The sequence below is a fragment of the Rhinolophus sinicus genome, linkage group LG15 (genome assembly GCF_036562045.2).
Source record: "Rhinolophus sinicus isolate RSC01 linkage group LG15, ASM3656204v1, whole genome shotgun sequence".
NCBI classification, from domain to species: domain Eukaryota; kingdom Metazoa; phylum Chordata; class Mammalia; order Chiroptera; family Rhinolophidae; genus Rhinolophus; species Rhinolophus sinicus.
Window position 1 is genome coordinate 37874574 of NC_133764.1, and position 6042 is coordinate 37880615.

The window sequence follows — 6042 nt, forward strand, 5'->3', positions numbered from 1 at the left end:
CACAGACCGCTCGCCCCTCCCGTTTCTGTCTTGTTTGCAGTCAACAACTTCCATCCAGGGTTTCTGCTCACAGTCCTGTCTGTTCTGTCTTTTCCTACTGCCATCCAAGGGAGGTGGGGGAGCAGAAGTTGATAGCTTTGTGGAATATAGAATGTAGAACTGGAAGGGACCCATGTGTCCTGACCCCTGGAGGGCCACAGAGTCTTCCTGCCCAGACCAAGGGCCACACATCGAACATGCAGGTGCAGGCTGAATAAGTAATGCCCAGATCGGGGTTATTTTGCAGAGGCAGACACATGCAGTTGCAAATAATCAAATACAAATTGATTTTAAACCACTACTGAATTCAAAGTAGCCTTTTGTCATTGTGAGCTTTCTCAACCAATGAATCCTAAAAATAAAAGCACCAGCACGTGAAGAGATCCTCAGCAAGTCTGACATTAAAATGCGGTTCACAGACTTGAAAAGATGGGGAGCCTCAATACCACGGCAAATCCATCTTTTCAGTTGAAGAACATGCACTCTGGGGAGATTAAAAGCTTGGTCAGGGCGCCTGGACCAGCCCCGTCTCTGACCTCAGGCCAGGGCGGGAACTTTCATTGCTTTGAATCTCCATTCCACTCTGTAAAATGGGATTGCTGAGAGGAGTCAATGAAAGCATCCAGGCACTGGGGCAGACACAGTGCCTGGCACATAGTAGGCACTCATTAAGTGATAAAGATAGAGAGATTACCATTGTCATTATTGCTATTGCAGCCTGTGGTCTTGTGCATTCTCCGTTTGCATCTAAGCCACTCCGGCCCTGTGGATTACGGGGCTATACACACACATCAGAGTTGGGGAGGCACCATAGTCAGATAGCACAGCCACTTTGTGCTACTCCATTCCTGCCTACAACTGACAGTTAAGAAATACACATCCGTCAGCTCAGAGCCCATGCTGTGAGCTCCCGTAACAAGCAGTACTTTTTCTCCCACGGCTTGGCTCTTTCTGCATTGTCTTTGCCTGGGTAAAGGTCTGGGTCTCACATCAAAAAGCATCAAAAAGCAAGCAAAGTGTGATCGCAAGTCAGATGAACAGTTCACTGTTTAGCACCAGCGTTTAACAGTGATTGATGGATAGATGGTGGAAGGGTGGAAGGATGGGAGGGTGGGTGGGTGGGTGGATGGATGGATGGATGGACCATTTCTTGGGATGGGAGAAAAGCAAGATAGTGGAGACACCAGGTGCAATGCTTCATAGAGACTCTAGATGACATTTGCAGAGAGTTTAACATCAATCAGCTGCCCAGAATCCTAGCATCTCTGCCACCCCTGCCGAGATGAGGATTGGGAGCTGAGTGGGGAATAGAAAAAACCCCGAAAACCTCAACCCAGCCAGAGGAGCAAATCACCTTCCGTCCTAATTCCTGAGCACAGAAGCACACGCAGAGAGGCCAGGCCTGCTTGGCCGAGGAAGGGGGAGGGGACTTTACTAGTGGCTGAATGAAGGCAGCAGGCAGCAGTGGGAGGAAGGGTTTCCTCTGAGAAGGACCTCCAGGCCCTGGCCCTGGCTCTGCATGAAGGTCGGGGGTGGACCCCTCGTTCCCCCAGCCCAGGGCCAAGGGCAGCCATCTAGGGCTGCAGAACTGGCCCTTTGCAGCTGCTCCCACTTGGGGAGGGAGTGGGTGGCTGCCTGCGAGCTCCTCAAGCCTGCGTCTATTTATAGCCAAGCTGCTTGTTTTATTTACTTGTGGGTTTTTGTTTCTTTTTTGCTGCTGCGTCTCAAGATCCCATGTGCCTTGTTCTGCTGAAAGGAACATGGCTGCACAGCCTTGGAAGCTGTCACTGCCGAGGACCCCCACCTGTGTGGTGACTACAGGAAGCCACACATACAGACACACACACACACACACACACAAACATGCACACACACTCACACACACACACACTCAATAGTCAGGGGCCTCCTGTCCCTCCACCCCATCATTTGCAGCCCCTAACACATCGCTCACCTCTGCTGACAGACACATCTCTTACTTTACACAAAAACTTGTCTCTGAAATGCCTACACTTGACGCCTGACTGTGGAAATCAAACCCCTTTCCTTCTGCAAAGGAAGCCTTGGAGCAGGTCCTGGGGGAAAGTTACAACCTTTCTATGAGCAAAGAACTGGAGTCAGAACCTGTAGAGAACCCATGATGGAGACATCAGAGTTCCGTCATCACCTCACAGAAACTGTTTTGTGAGTGAAGAGTTTGGGAACCTTGAGTTTTTACCACCAGCCCAGAGGGGTCAGTTTTGGGGGTTTGTATTTGGGCTCACTGGGACACCTGGGAGCCAGTCCCCATTTCTCTCCCTCAGAGGAGATTTAACTGATCCAGCCAGGCTCCACCTTCAGGGACCTGGGCAGGACCTGGTCCCCACCTGCCCGGAGCTGTCACTCCTTTGTGGGAAATAAAAGGAGGAAGAAGGGAATCTGCCACCCAGCAGTGGGCAGTGGCCCTGGGAGTGGTGGCCACAGGGCAGCATTTAAGCCATTATGTGGTAACCAGGCTCATTTTTCCTTAGGTTCTCTTATTACGATCCAGAGCACTGTACGTGTGCACGTGTGTGCGTGCGTATGTGCATGTATGTGCACGTGTGTGTGCGTGTATGCGTGTGTGTATGTGTGTGTTCTACACTGTTTTTGATCATCTTGTCCTCTAAAGAGAAGAAAAATACCAAGATAAATGACCACCCAAGCTTAGCCCCTCTGGCCAGAGCTCCCACTAAAACAACGGAACACCTGGAGATGAGTGCCCCCCACCCACCACCCACCTAAGTCCCCAGGGGCCCCCTCCCCACCCTCTTGGTGGCGGGCTGTGCCAGCCTGACAGCCGGGCCCAGGCCGGACCCTGGAGAGGCACTACAGGGGCAGATTGAAGCTCAAAGTGGAATCTTTACGGATAAACCAGCTATAGCCCGCTTGCTGGGCTCCCCAGCTCAGCCTCCTCCCAAGGGGCCCTGAAGGAGAGCTATTCAGTGCAAGTCCCTCCAGGCCTTTTACTGTTGATTAAAAGACAGCGTCACTTAAAGGCTAAGAGCCAGGACTTTGGCTCTGATAGGCCTGGGTTCAAATTCTGTTCTGCCACTTGTGAGCTGTGTGATGCTGGGCAAGTTACTTAACCTCTCTGGGCACTGCTGTCTTTGGTCTATAGACTGACGATACTGCCAGTGCCAGCTCCTTGGGTTCTTGTGCAGAACAAATGGGAGAACACACATAAAGCCACTAACACACAGCCCAATAGTGAAGATGTGATTGCCATTTTTATTTACAGTTTACTAAATAGCAAACAATATGATTCTATTCACTGCAAACTGTAACGAACAGATGACGTGGGCCCAATGCCAGCTTCCAGCCCCGTTCACTAAGCTGCAGTTAGCCTGCCTTGAAGTAGGGCTAAGGGGAGGCAAGGCCTCTGTTCTGGCCGGGTCCGCCCCTCACCTTCTTCCTCCACAACCTCAGCAGCTACCGCATGCCACGGTAGGCTGGGCACGCTCCCCGCTCCACCTCTACCCGGAGTTCCCCGGGCTCAGGCACGTATTCCTCAGGACATGTGCTGAACTTAAGTTGATAAGTGCCCTGGGTCTGCCCACATGCCCCTGGAATAGGTTGTCTCTCTGTCATGCAGGATGTCATGCGGGGTCTCAGCTCCTGCTCCCTGCATAAGAACGCAGGACATGGTGAGGCCAAAAATGAACACCCATGGAGCCATAGATAGGGGGTTCATACCACTATATTCTCGCTGGCAGCTGGGTTGGAGACACAGGAAGCAGATCTGCAACCTGCCATCTGCTTCTCTGCCAACCAAGCAACTCCCTTGCTAACTGCAATCCGCACTTGCTAGCTTAACCACGGCAGTTATATTAGTGGCCAGTGGCTAACTGGTTACAGTTGATGACCAACTAGTCACAGTTGATGGCCATCTACTACCCGAGCCAGCACCTTTCTACGTAAGGCCGACAGCCTGGACACTGCTCTTTCCAGGCCAAGAGCCTGGATACTGGCTCTGTCCCCACACTCTCCATGGAAAGAACAAAGGAAACACTTGTCAGCCCTCTAGTCCTTCTGTCTCCATTTACTGATTAGTCCAGAGAGGGTAAGCAACTTGCCCCAAAACACACAGCAAGGCAGTGGCAGAAGATTCTCAGGGTTCTGCATTCCACCTTTTAGTCTCCTCCACCAGACTAGCTTACAACTAAACTGTGTCATGTCCCAAAGACCTGGAGAGGGTAAAATGAGCCGTCAGTAAATATTAAAGGCCCCCTCCTCCCTCCTGAAGCCTCCTGGGAACTGCTTACACACTTCCTGCTATCTTCACACTGTGGTCAAAGGCTGATCTCTCTTCACCTTGCAGGAAGAGAAGCGACTGCTGGAGAAGACATTAAACCACGTCGGGGAGAGGGGAGGTCAGGAGGCTGCAAACCTCCCCGAGCAGCTGTGAAAGCAAGAAGCATCGTAGCCCGGATGTGAAGGTCAGGCGGCACCCAGCCAGGCCTGGGGCCCTCTGCAGGCAAGCGTCTTCAGCAAGCCTGCCTCTCCCCCCACAGCGGGTGGGGGCTCAGATCTAACCTGCACTGCTTCAAGAAGCTTCCGAGGCCTGAGCTTCTCTCTGCTTAGCAGGCAGCCTCCTGCCTGCACAGCCTCAGCAAATAAAAACAACAGAGTGGATACTTCTACTCAGCCCTTCCCTGGCACCCCCTGTGGTTCCAAACCCGCAGAAGAAACTCAGGTGATGCGGCTAATCCAGTCCCCTGGTTTCTTCTCTCTTTCGACCAGTGAGAAAACAGGAGCTCATTAGCCAGAAGCGCTTTCAGGAGCCTACTCTCATTCAGCCCACAATAGCCCATGGGGGAGGCAAGGGTGGGCGTTCCCATCCCACCTGTCAAATGAAGCGATGACTTGCGTGCTGCTTACAGCACCCTGTCCTGGACACACCGGGGGCTGAGGAAACAGCCTGCTGAGGCAAGTGTCAGCAGCATTGATGCCCTCTTCTCCCTCCTTCCTCGAGGACAAGGTCAGCCAACAGAGCACCTGGGCAGGCATGTGATGGAAGAACAGGTAGGGAGCATATAGGAACAGGCAGAGGCCCTCTTACCAGCTGAAGGGTTAGGTAAAAGTGTCAGGTTTGCGTGGAATCAGGTTTGCATGGAATCAGGGCTGTCTTCCTGGAAGAGGAGGACTGTGAACCGGGTTTGGGAAGAAAGGCACTAGGACTAACCTGTTAAAGCATGTCCACAGTCCCGCCCGCGTGCTTGGTTAGCAGGGCAACCACCTTCTGGATGTTGTTCCCATGGCCGTGACCTGCAAGAGTTGATGTCAAATGCAGCCCAGGCTGGGGCTAGAAACTGTGCTTTGGTTGATTTCTGTGGTGTATCTGAGTGTCATGGGTTAGATGAAATGAGCTGTCTTTTTCATTGACTCATTGCCACTTTTCCACTGTGACCTTCCTGTTGCCCTGAGTAGTTTTGAGACTCCAGGAGCTGGGGACACATCAGAGGCTATAAGTAGGTGGAGCAGCCCCCCTGCCTGCTGTAAGCTGGACATGGCAGGAAATCAGGGGTGTCCCAGGCTGGGCACCCCCCTCTGTTAGTCCTTGCCAGGAGTGTGGATTTTCCCATGGACCTCTGGATCAGACCCATCGTTCTGCGGAGCAGAGGCTGTACACAGCACCACTAGCCTTTACACACACACACACACACACACACACACACACACACACACACACACACACACTGGGTGCGACTGGCCTGCCAGCACAGTGCCTTGGCTGAGGAGAAAGGGGAGGGCAGACACCCTGTCTAGGAGTCAATCGGCCAGGAGCCTGCATGAGCTCCGCAAACGCTATTCCAGACGCTGGGTGGACCTCATTTAGGCCTGCAAAGAAAAGGGATTCCAGGAGGGCAGGAGAAGGCAGTGGCCGCAGGGCAGGGGGCCCACGGCAGCTCCCACAGCAGCTCCCACAGCCCACAGCTCATCATATGGGCCAGAAGCTCAGCGGTCCTGGCCCCAGCTGCCAGG